Below are 12,845 nucleotides of genomic sequence, written 5' to 3' on the forward strand. Positions count from 1 at the left end.
ATTTTTCCTGTCTCGATGAATTTCAATGCCCAAAACATATGAAGCTTCACCAAGGTCTTTCATGTCGAAGTGTGAGGATAAAAACTTCTTTGTCTCTTGTAGTAGACCAATACCATTGCTTGCAAGCAAGATATCATCCACATACAAGATTAGGAAAATATATTTCCCATGTTTAAACTTAGCATAAATGCAATTACCCTTAACATTTTCTTGGAATCCAAATCTTTTAATGGTATCATTGAACTTGATGTACCACTCTCTAGAGGCTTGCCTTAGCCCATAAATGGATTTCTTCAGACGGCAACCTAGATCTTCCTTGCCCTCCATGATAAAACCCTTGGGTTGTTTCATGTAGACATCTTCTCCTAAATCACCGTTTAGAAACGCCGTCTTTACATCCATTTGATGCAACTCTAAATCAAAATGAGCAACTAGTGCCATTATGATTCTGAAGGAATCCTTACAAGGGACCGGAGAAAAGGTCTCATTGTAATCTATCCCTTCTCTTTGTGTAAATCCTTTTGCCACAAGTCGGGCTTTATACTTGTCTACATTCCCATTAGAGTCATACTTTGTTTTGTAGACCCATTTGCAGCCTACTGTCTTTGCTCCTTTAGGAATAATCTCTAAGTCCCAAACATGATTGGAACTCATCGATTTCATCTCATCTTCCATTGCCTCTATCCATTTTGATGAGTGAGGGCTTTTAATGGCCTCCTCATATGTGGTGGGATCACCTTCCATATGGGCCATTTCCGTGTTGTATACTTTATAATTAGTAGAAATAGCAGGTCTTCTTGTTCTATTAGACCTTCTAAGTGCCTCATTGTCGGGCACACTTTCTACTATTTCTTGTTGTACTTCCAATTCATGATCAACAACGGGTTCAGTCGACTCCTGAAGGCAGGTTCCGGGTCTTCTCCCGCTGTTGTCATGGTTGGAGTTACAGCGGGTAGTGAGAAAAATGGCTCTTGAATCATCGGAATGGGTGCATGCACCCTTTTCTCCTCAAGATCAATTTTCCGAGCTACCCGGCTCCCCCTCATCATCTCGTCCTCTAAGAAGACAGCATGTCTCGTTTCCACAAACTTTGTGTATCTGTCTGGACAGTAGAAATGAAAACTTTTTGACCTATCAGGGTAGCCAATGAAATGGCAACTCACTGTCTTCGTGTCTAACTTCCCAAGATTTGGATTAAACATTTTGGCCTCAGCAGGGCATCCCCACACTCTTAAGTGTTGTAGGGATGACACTCTTCCTGCCCAGAGCTCGTGCGGTGTTTTGGGCACCGACTTGCTTGGAACTCTGTTGAGAATGTGAATGGCGGTTTTAAGCGCCTCATTGCACAATCCCAACGGAAGGTCTGAGTAGCTCATCATGCTGCATATCATATCCATGAGAGTACTGTTACGCCTTTCAGCTACTCCATTTTGCTGAGGCTCGCTCGACATGGAATACTGGGCAACAATGCCAGTCTCTTGCAAGAATTTTGCAAAAGGTCCAGGGACTTGGCCATATGGAGTGTGTCGACCGTAGTACCCCCCACGGTCAGACCTCACTATCTTAATCTTTTTATCAAGTTGATTTTCAACTTCAGCTTTGAATACTTTGAATTTATCCAATGCTTCATGTCGGTCTTTGATTGGATAAATGTAACCGAAGCGGGAGTAATCGTCTGTGAACGTTATGAATGAATCATAACCATCCACACTTTTCACCGGAAACGGTCCACAAATATCAGTGTGGACAATTTCCAGTGTTCCTGTGCTTCGGTTTGCTCCTTTCTTTATCTGTTTTACATATTTTCCTTTAATGCAATCCACGCATTGTTCTAAGTCAGAGAACTCCAACTTTGGAAGAATTTCATTTTGATTAATCTTTCTATTCTCCCCCTGGAAATATGGCCTAATCGACAGTGTCATAGTTTCGAGGAGTCGTGAGTTCTTTTTCTTTTCTTTTGATCGTTGTTCGACGAAGTACTTTGTTCATTCACATTCAACACATAGGGCGCTTTTTGACATAGCGATAATAAATAAAGCTCATCATGTAGAAATGCATTCCCAACATAATCATTATGAGACCAAATGGCACATTTGCCATGTCCAAAGAAACATTGATAATCCTCTTTGTCTAAACACGAAACACTTATTAAGTTCCTATTACATGAAGGTACGAAAAGCACATCCCTAAGCAGAAGTTTGAAACCATCGGCTAGCTCCAAGGAGACGTCACCCACAGCTTCAACTTCGGCTTGGACACCGTTCGCAACTTCAATTCTTCTTGAATTTCTTGGCATAGTTATCGTCGAACTGAATCCCTGTAAAGAATTTGCCACATGAACAGTTGCTCCTGAGTCAATCCACCAAGTAGATTTCGTAAACTTTGTATACAAGGATTCATTAACAAAAGAAACTATATCTTTACCTCTCTTAGCCATGTAGGTCTTTAGAAAAACAGGGCAATTATTCTTGTAGTGCCCTTTCTCCTTACAGTGGACGCAACTTTCCCTGTCCACTGGAATGTGCCTATGCTGATAATGGACTGGAGCTTTGCCATTGCCATTGCCATTGCCCTGTGGCTTGGAGGGAGAACCTTTGTTAGGCGGAAAGCCCTTCTTCTTTTCCTTCACATAGTTAAGAGAGCCACCATGTGAAGCCTTAATCCTCTCCTCCTCTTGTGTGCACATTGCGATGACCTTTTCAATGTCCCAAGTCTCGGGCTGCATGTTGTAGTTGACTACAAAGGTCTCGAACTCCTTAGACAACGAAGCCATAACCAGGTGGACAAGGAGAGCTGGTTTTATCTCCAGATCCGCATCCATAGGTTTGAGCTTAGCCGCCGTGTGGCTCATCCTAAGGATGTGCTCCCTTATGCCATGGCCACCACAATGGTAGCTCTCTGTCACCAGTTGTTTGATCAACTGGGTGGCATACGTCTTAGAAGAGCCACTAAACTGACTCTTTATCTTGTTCAACATTTCTTGTGCCGTAGGGCAGTCAGCAATTGATCCCACGATGGTGGTCTCAATGGTGTTCTTTATAAACGCCAAACATTTCTTGTTGGCATTTAACCATAGCCTGTTGCTGATGGAGTGGGACATCACCTCTTTTTCATAATTTGCTTGCTTTTTGTCCCAGCTCTCGTCATCCTCATCAGCCTCTCTGACTGGGTCTGCAGGTGCAGCTGGCTGTGGTTCCTCCAGAACCCAGTGCACCTCTGCAATGCAGAGAGCCATGTCCACCTTCTTCCTCCACTCAGAGTAGTTGTCCCCCCTGAGTGTCGGAATTTCCTTGAGGCAGCTCATCACATGGAAACCTCCTGAAATCACCAAATAAGCGAAGTCAGTACGACAATCATATGCATTAAATAACGTTGGTTAAAATAATCATATAATTGCCTATGCATATTAATCTACATTACCGTTGGGCAAATGATAGAAATAAATGCATCATTTTGCAATATGCAATATGACCGTGTGATTAAACAACGTCGGTCAGAATAACAACATGATCATATTCCATATTGCTTTTAGCAGCGGAAAACGTGAATAAAATTTCATGTGCCTCTAAACTTTACAGAAAATAATTCTGACATTTAAAATAAAATTCATGAACTTTATTAATGCTTCTATAAAATTCATGAACTTTTCCTTTTCTGAGAAAGCTATTTTATTCTCAAAAATCCTTCTACTTTTCTTTACAGAAAAATAATATGACAATTTTGTAAATATTCACAGAAACTTTGAACATTTTTAATTTCTATTTTTCTAAACATATTTTCATAGAAAAATGTCTAGAAAACACTTTTAAATCTGTCTAAATAGACAGAAAACGAAAATTCTTTAAAATAAGGAAAAATGGCCGACTTGGCCCGGCCTAGCTCCCGCCGGCCTGTGGCCTTTTCCCTTTGGGCGACCCTCGGCCTGGCGTCCAGTGGCCCGTGGCCTGGCGCCTCCTCTCGTCGGTCTGGGCCGGCGCTCTCTTGCGGCCTGGTGGCCCGCCCTGGCCTAGGGTTTCCTCTGGGGTGATCCCAGCCGCCTAGATGCATCCAACGGCGCACCGCACCCCTCGGAGGGACAAAAGGGGAGGAGCCGGTCGGGTGAGGGGAAAACACTAATCATTTCCCCCCAAGCGCCGCAGCATCTCTCTCTCTCTCTCTCGCCCCCATCTCATTCCCGAGCACGGCAGCGGCCCCTCGGCCTTTTTCTTGCCCTTGCGCGGTGGCGCTCTGGCCCCGCCGAGGAGCGCCTCGGCCTTCCCCTTGCTGCTCGGGTTCTCTGCCTTCCTTCCTCGAGCAGTTCGAGGTAGGGGAAGATACGACTGCTGGTTGTGCTCTCCTTTCTCGAGCAGCTCGAGGGAAGAAGATGCGGCCATCTTTACTTTTCTTGTTTCTGTGAACTTTCACCACCACGACCGAAAAAGGCCCGGATGTGTGACTCGATGGCGCCATCTCCGTCCCCTTTGCCGGCTGCGCGAGCACCTCTAGGGTGAACGCGCCGCCGTCAAACGGTTCGGTAGTGGCGCCCTTTGCCCTTGTTTTGCATCGTTCCCCCTCTTTTTTTGTTGTCTTTTTTCGGTTTCAATCCGATCTTCTCTTTGTTTTCCTTTCGGATCTTGATCCGTACTTAGCCCCCGAGGGGGTAGGTTCTTCTTCCCCGCACCTCGGCTTGCCGATGCGTGTGGGGATCGAGAGGAACTGGCGCGGCCTTGCGGCGGCGCTTCTTTTCCGACGAGGCTGTAGCCATCCTCGGTGCCTTGCCCATCTAGGGTTTGTAGGGGTAGGGAAAAATGCTTTCTTTTCTTTGTACCGAATGAATCTCTGCCTAGTGGCTCATGATACCAATGTTGAAGCCGTAGATCAACTGGCATAGATAGATCTGGTGTTACCATTGTACTCACCTAATCCCGAGCCTGATGAACTCCCAGCGCTGGCCATCGGTGCGGTGGGGTCGTCGGTGGCGTGAGGGAAGAGTGTAGCCGAAGGTGGTGCTTCCCATGAGCACTGCGCTAAACCCTAGATCGGAAGGGGATTTAGGTGGGGAGTCCGGCGGCGCGGTGAACCTCGTACCGTGCGCCCCGGCCCCCACCACTTTATTTATAGCGCAGGTCACAGGGGGCACCAACCATAACGTGTTGGACGCACCCGATCAGGGCGCATAGATCAAGGGCCCGGTGGGCCGTTGGGCCCACGCGGAAGAGATCAACCTAACAATTTATTGACATGCATGACACATGGTAGCATAGCATTTAACATGTTACGGTATCTACCTATGTTATTCTAATCCTCTCTCTCTTCTTTAATTACTTGCCATATCACCATGTTTGCTAGTCCCAAGACTATGTTACTAGCTATGATACTTCCACTATGACCAGCCTTACTGAGCTGGTGGTTCACTGCTCTTCTACCGAGGCGTCTCTGGAGCTTTATGGTGAGGATAATGTACACGCGCTCAATACCGTCTGGCTCAAAGGTTCCTACAGCGACTCACTGGAGCAACATCTGCGGCAACAACTTGGGTAGAGGCGCTTACTTTCTTTCCATACTCAACACTGAAATACATGTTTGCAACTGTCTGCTTCTTGTATACCTTTCTGTGAAGTTACAACATTAAGTAGGAAGCCTCGTCTGGATTGGGCTAGATTGCAGTAACCGAGTTGTAGTGTTCGATAATATTGCAGCCTTGCATAAACGTTGTCTGAGTTGGATACACAACATGGTCATCCACCGTATTAAGCCTAACAGTTTTGTGAATATTTTGAAGCTGACGTTTAGAGGACAGATAGGCCTATATTGTTGGATCCTTTCTGCTTCATTAACCTTTGGTAACAAAATCATCTCACCGAAATTTAGGCGAAACATTTTGAGTTGTCCCGCGTGCAATGCAGAAAACAACTACAGCAAGTCCGTGTTGATCATCTCCCAGAAGGTTTGATAAAACTCAGCAGGAAGACCATTCGGACCTGGTGCTTTGTTGTGCTTCATTTGGAAGACCGCCTGTTTAACCTCATCCTCGGAATAAGGTGCAGTAAGGTGGGCGTTCTCCTCATCAGAAACTTGCGGAATGTCGTTTGTATGTGATTCGTCCATAGAGAAGTTTCCTTCCTCAGGCTGACCGAACAGATTTTTATAGTAATTTGTGATAAAAGATTTGAGCTCCTGGCCTTTGATTGTGCCCTCATCTTGTAAAAGGGAATGAAAACGCTTCTTCTGATGTCTGCCATTAGCCAAACTATGGAAGTATCTTGTATTCGAATCACCCTCTAAAATGAATTGAGCCTTTGACCGTTGATGCCATTTTAGCTCCTCCTCACGGAGGAGATACGTTATTTGCCGCGTTTGATTGTTTTTTTAACTTAATCTCCTGTGTGGACAGCGGTCTCACCTCCGCAAAAGCCTCTAATTCATCAATCATAGATGACAAGCGAAGGTTTTCCTTTTTTAATTGGCCTACCATATGCCTTTCCCAACCATCCAGGTATTTGCGCAAAGCGCGTATTTTATTATTCCACCTTTGTATCGACTCGCACCAGCCATCATTCTTTCCGACACCATTTGAACCATATCATAGAAACCTTCTCGATGTATCCAAGCCAACTCAAAATTGTATTGATGTTTACACATATCGGTACAGGTATTCCAGTGGTTATCTCTACTCCTAAAAGGGCAGTTGGTAGCCGGATCTCACCGATCTTTTTTCGTCCATCGCTTTTTGGTTTTTTTTCGTCACCTTTTTTTTTTCGTCACCTGATTTTCCTTCATCATCCCAGCGACCCCCTCGCATCCCACCCGCCTGTGCCCCCTCCACTCCATCTCTTCCTCCAAGTTCTGACCCTGGGCTAGGGTTCCATCCGCCGCCGCCGCCCCCATCTCGTGCTCCGCCGCCGGCCCCGCCCTCATCTCCTGCTTCGTCGCCGTCCCTACTGCTCCACCGGCCCGACCTCTTGTTCGGGCACGGCGGAGGGTGTGGTCGTGGGCCACCGCCGTCGCTGTTGTCGTGGAAACTTAGGGCACGGCGATGGGGATCGGTGCTGCCGTTCCTACTCCTACTAAGAAGAGGCGCTCCTCATCGGCCCCCTCCCCCATCACTCCTCGCTCGTTGCTCGAGGTCTGGAGCGTCACGGACGCCGTCATCACCCTGCCCCGGCGCAACCCGGTGCCCGACAAGGATCGCTCGCAAGCCCGGCGACCATCATGTGTGCACTCTCGACGCACCATGTGGTGTATGCCACATTGCCGTGCGGGTTGGGCCTGCATGGCGTGTCGATCTGCAGCACATCCTCCGCCTCGTCACTGGCCGATTTGTATGCATTTTCTCGGAGCTAGCCGTAAGGAGGCCGATGGCTTCCCGTTTTAGTAACGCGATGCTGAAGCGACAACACAAACACACCATGTTCTATTATTATTCCTTTTGAAGATCACACCAGGTTATATTTATACACCATTTTTCTACCAGTAATTGCTGAGTATGTGAACACAATCATGTGTGAGCAAAAGTTGAACTATAAGTTGCGATATTTGAGATGTGTACACATAGAAAGGCATCAATTCAATTAATCATCAGATTCAGAATAGTACGTGTACAGTAGCTTCTATCTCAATTTGTTTTTTATGTTGTTTGTGTCTGAATTAATTAGTACATTGACCATCGTGTTTGTTCAGCCTGCAAGGTGATTACCACCCAGCAAACTATTGGAAAGATGCTGATAGCTTGTTTTTGAAGCTCTGAAGACATGAAGATTCAAGAATAGGTGTGGCTACATGCTTTCTATATGTGTCAGCTTCATAAAGCATTTTAGAGGGGTGCATTTTATTCTAGAGGTCTGGTATGCATATTTAACTGAAGATTATTTTTATATAATAAAGTTGATGAAAATTTGGACTTTAGACCGTATCAGGGAGAATTTTCATGATAAATTACTGGTAGTTTGTATCTTGGGGACATCTTCATGCCGACTTACGATTAATATTAGGATATGATCTCTCATGTGCCAGTTTTGAGATTTTGTTAGAAGTTCATGATTTGTTCTTAGTTCCAGCATGTTTTTTCACCTTTCTGTAGAGATTTGAGTATCACTTGAAGTTCTAGATGCATATAAGCTTATGAGTTAACTCAAGCTCACTTGATGGCTCCAACTAAATTCTGCAAAAAAGGCAGAGTGGATGCCTGCACCAACAACTTTATAGATTGAACTACATTTTCCTAGATGACTCAAATTTTAGAATGTGAGCATTATGTTTTGGGAATACAGTTAACTATTGAATCAAGTCAAGCTGAAAACAAGAGATTTACTGTCTGATATTGAATTTAATTCCTTTCTTGAAAAAGCACCAGAGATGAGTGAGGAGATTATTCAATATTGAATTTAATTTCTTTCTTGTACCCATGGTCGATCTACTGTTCCATACTGCAAGCTTGCACCTGATCATGTTACTAACTTAATTCATTTTTGTTAGATCCGTCGATGAAGAAAACAACACATTTAAAGATATGGTGGTTGGTACTTCCAGTTTTGTTGTACTCTGTCATTTACCATTGTGGGAATGACACTGCTCTATTGCTTCCTTATTTAAGATAATGGTAATCATTTTTTCATCTTTATATGTAGTATAATTTTCTCCCCTTACTGTTGCAAGTTAGAGTGCAGCTTTCAGATAACTCTCTTTCCTTGGGATAGTTGGAATACTATGACTAGATATACAATGGTAATGTTATCAGTGTTAGGCCCTTCCATGATTTCTATGTAGCATGTCTAGACTACCAGCGACAATTTTAGCCTCTTAGTGAAGTAGGTTTGTAGGGCATTGCTTCAATTCAAGAAAATTAATGGCCATAAGTGAAGTTGACAGACAATCAAAAGAGAGTTTAACCAAAGAGCTTGTGATCTTTACATGTGAATGGTAAACTGTAAATTTAGTGCTTTACTATTTTATACCAACAAAACAAATAATTTAATCATGGCATTGTTGGTTTAATTATTTTTATGCTCATTGAACCATATTTTGAAGCACTTATAGTATCTGGCACAGAGGATGTAGAACTCTTGCCAAATTATTTTACGAGTTGTTCTTTGATAAAAAGAACTTTGCTCAGTTTCTCTTTGCCTCTCAATGTTATCGTTAGTTAATGGCTTAAATTGTTGACAGCTTACCAAAAAATAATAATTATATGCGGATGCAGGAGCACATCAGTCATACAGAAACAATCATATGCTGAAGGAGGGACTTGGAACTTTCACTAAAAAATGGTAAATGGAGAGGCTCTGATGTTGAGATAAAAAGAAATGACCGATATTTCATTGGGAAGCGAGCTCAGCAAGACAAAATAGTATAATCCTTACATTTTCAGATTACTCTTATTTGCTTATGCATGTCCCTGTACATGATGTTTAAACGTAGAAAAATATTCATTTGACACTGAATGACCGAAAATTATATTTTGTTTCTATTTCAAAAATTAATTGACTATGAATGAGGAAGATATATCGATTATTGCATCCTGCTGTGTTATTGTTGGGTGCAGCAATTTCACAACTCCGGGAAGAGCTTCTGCGGCAGGACGTCACCTACGGCATCACCTGCATCGACCTCCCCGATCGCCATCCTAAGGATGCGCGACCAACTTGCGGAGCAGGCCACGGTTGATAAGTTCACCGATTTTGACGACTCACTGTTCCCTTTCTCTGTCAAGGTAACGTTGCCCATTGTTACTGGGTTGTTAATTCATGAGGCCCCTTATTGCGGCTACATAGTCTGTTCATCTCACCTGCCTTCTTAGGAGAAACCATGTATTGAAGGTAAGCAATTCTTTGTTTACATTTCATTTGTTTCTTCCTGCTGCATGTACGATTTGCTTTGGAGTTATTCTGACTACGTGCATTAATTCTAGATCCTACTTGCACAGTTGGTTGTAGTTTGTGTGTTGAGAAACATCTCCTAATTAAGTGTACATTAATAGTTGCAACTTCTGTTTGTTGAATGTCCCATGATAGCTTTAGGCCTTTTGTTGTACAGAATTGCCAAAGTAGGTGACAACCACCGGCAGCTCAATCCTTGTTTTACTCGACACTGACAAGCTAAAGTAAATGCGGAGCCAAGATCTATTGTTGTAAGCCTTTTGAGGGGTTATACAAAGTAACAGTACTGCACTATGAGTATGCCCTTAGTAAGCTCTGATTTTCCCTTTTCTGCAACACTAGCTTATAGAAGGATGAATGGTGGCAAGTAGGACACCACTATCTGAGATTGCACATTTAGGACCATGGTGGCACACAAAAAAGGAAACTTGGTCTGAAAAAAATTGCCAAATGCTAGGATCAACATTTCTTTTCTAGAGCATCTCCTTCTCGGGAAAGTTGTTGTCGAGAAAGTAATTGATGTGTTCCTTTTTTTTAGGAAAATCGATATAGACCTTGATAGCTACTCCCTCTGTAAACTAATATAAGAGCATTTAGAACACTATTTTAGTAATCTAAATGCTCTTATATTAGTTTACAAAGGGAGTAGAATATAATGTTTTAGTATGGTGTATTTGTAAGGTACAAGCCATTAATAATTATTGGTAGTAACATGTGTGTATATTTTAAACTTACCGATGATAATAATCTTTCATAAATATGGGGGTGTGCAGATAATTTGTTCTTTCTTCACTTCATTGACAACGGGGTAATAATCTTTAGTCATAGTGTTACACAATTTATCAACGGGAACAGAGACAGTTATCAGATGATGTACACCAGCTTTAATGTGATAGAGGATCATGGTGGTCGATGGATTCTGCACCCTGTAGTAGACTAAGGAAGGAACATTATTTCTGTAACACAATGATACTCACAGCACCCCTGCACTATGTGAGATTTAGAAGTTATTCAAATTAGTGTTTGTTGATAACTGCAAATTCCGTTTGTCTGCTTCGTATTTTTCTATCCCTGCTAAGGTACTAATCCGTTCTTTGATGAGCTGTTGATACTGTGGGCGGATGCATCTATGTGCTAATTTGCTGGCACCAAGCAGACAGAGCCAAACGAGCTGCGGGCACCAATCATTTGGTAGTGGACAACAACACCAAGTTTGTTAATTATTCAGCAAGTCACAGATTGATCTCTTTTTCGATTGGTTTGGAGTGGCTTATCAGGCCTACCACGTAATCATAGGTTTATCTTTTGATTTATGCTGGTGGATAGAAACATCATTTCTAAAGTTTTCTAGGGGTTGCACTGGTGCACAGCTTGTTCAGTGATATCAACCCTTCGAGCGCCCTCAACCATTAGCCAACACTTCTTCAGTTTCTCACCACATGTGAGTCCTCTTTGCACCAGCATTATTGTTAATCAATGTATGTGCTGGTAATCAGAGTTTAGATACATGCTACTAATGCTAGCACACTCCCCATGTGGACAGAGTGGCGGCCGAATGATATAGTAAAAAAAACTGATTTGGCAGAATAGACAAAACTTATTATGGACAAATAAAGATGCATAATTTTCCTAATATGTTTATTACTGTCGTTCCATGCATCGTTCAGGGTAAAAAAGCCCAGAACATGAGTTTTTCCTTGCATACTTATCCATGCCTGATGGCACTACACCGCATTAGCGTTCTTTAAGTTTGTCCTTGTATTATTTCTTATTTAGGGTAAAAAGGTCCAGGAAAAAATAAACAATGAATTGTAGTGTAGTCATTCTTGTAGTCAAAGATTATGTTTAAAATGATCATCACTTCGGATGCTGCCAGCTTGCAGGGTCGATGAGACATTAAATTGTCATATTGCTTTTCCCACTTATTCACATGCTATGAAATTTCTTGCGAGTTGTACCATTATATGTAGTACTGATTAATTCCTATGAATACCAATGGTGAAATATTCAGTCCTAAGTATTTAATGAGATCCGTATCGCTGGCAATCTTCATGAACCTATCAAGGAGAACATTGCAATACTAATTGTTGCACAAGTGTTCTCATCGCCGGCTAGCAAGAAGAGAGTATGATTGTTCAATGCTCACCCTTGTAAGCTTGATTTACGAGGAGCTTCTCGGTGTTGTACATGTAGGGTGTGGAAAATATAAATAGAATCTATTTATTCATTCTTGTACTGTACCTCCAATTCATCTCCCACGGTTCAGTAAATTTCAATTGTATGCTTAAATATTAGGAAGCCATCATCTTCAAAAACATACTGCTACCTACTTAAAACATATTTTCTTTCTTTCTGTTTCCGATAAATTGTTTGAAAGGCATCTCAAACAGCACCGCGCCGGGCGCCCCAGGTTCGTGAAAGGCATCTCAAACAGCACCGCGCCGGGCGCCATGCTCCATCGAAGATCCTCAACGCTGTCACGGTGGAGTGCTTCGTGGTGGCGACGAACTGCCGTGTGCGTTCTGCCGAACGAAGCGATGGGGAATTTTTCCTGAGTCATTTTTCCTTATCCGTTCGATGGTGGACCAGGCTAACTGCCATACAAGGGCATGTGCGTGCGTTTGGGAATCAAGGCACTAGCATACCTTAGGGCATGGCATGTACAATGGTTTAGACGGCAGCTATCTGTAACTACTTGACACTTCACTTACAGACGGCTAAACAGACATCTTGTACAATGAGCTGTCTATTTGACTGTCTACTACTGCACAATGCACACATGCATCCATGATCAAGCACGGATAATATCAATATACGTTATTCTGTTGCTTCTGTATGCAAATGAGATCACACATAAATTACATGATGGTAACATGTGTATACATGAACTATATAGAAAGTAATAAAAATAATATAAACTCAAATTGGCACAGAATTATTAAATATCGAAATCAATAATGAAACAAATTAACACATACAAAATTATTCAAA

At 42.7% G+C, this 12,845-nt stretch overlaps 2 long non-coding RNA genes across 3 annotated transcripts; both read left to right on the plus strand.

Moving 5' to 3' along the window:
- Positions 1 to 7,663: 7,663 nt before the first annotated feature.
- LOC123410961 lies at positions 7,664 to 10,340 on the plus strand. Of its 2 annotated transcripts, XR_006613146.1 has the most exons (4): positions 7,664 to 7,748; positions 8,455 to 8,578; positions 9,179 to 9,245; positions 9,521 to 10,340. It is a non-coding gene; the product is annotated as an uncharacterized LOC123410961 (long non-coding RNA). The 2 variants fall into 2 exon arrangements; XR_006613145.1 differs by having other exon boundaries at positions 9,179 to 10,340.
- A 96-nt stretch (positions 10,341 to 10,436) lies between these two features.
- LOC123410657 lies at positions 10,437 to 12,230 on the plus strand. Its single transcript, XR_006613066.1, has 2 exons — positions 10,437 to 11,295; positions 11,866 to 12,230. It is a non-coding gene; the product is annotated as an uncharacterized LOC123410657 (long non-coding RNA).
- The last annotated feature ends 615 nt before the right edge of the window (positions 12,231 to 12,845 follow it).

The sequence above is a fragment of the Hordeum vulgare genome, chromosome 7H (assembly GCF_904849725.1).
Source record: "Hordeum vulgare subsp. vulgare chromosome 7H, MorexV3_pseudomolecules_assembly, whole genome shotgun sequence".
Classification (NCBI taxonomy): Eukaryota; Viridiplantae; Streptophyta; class Magnoliopsida; order Poales; family Poaceae; genus Hordeum; species Hordeum vulgare.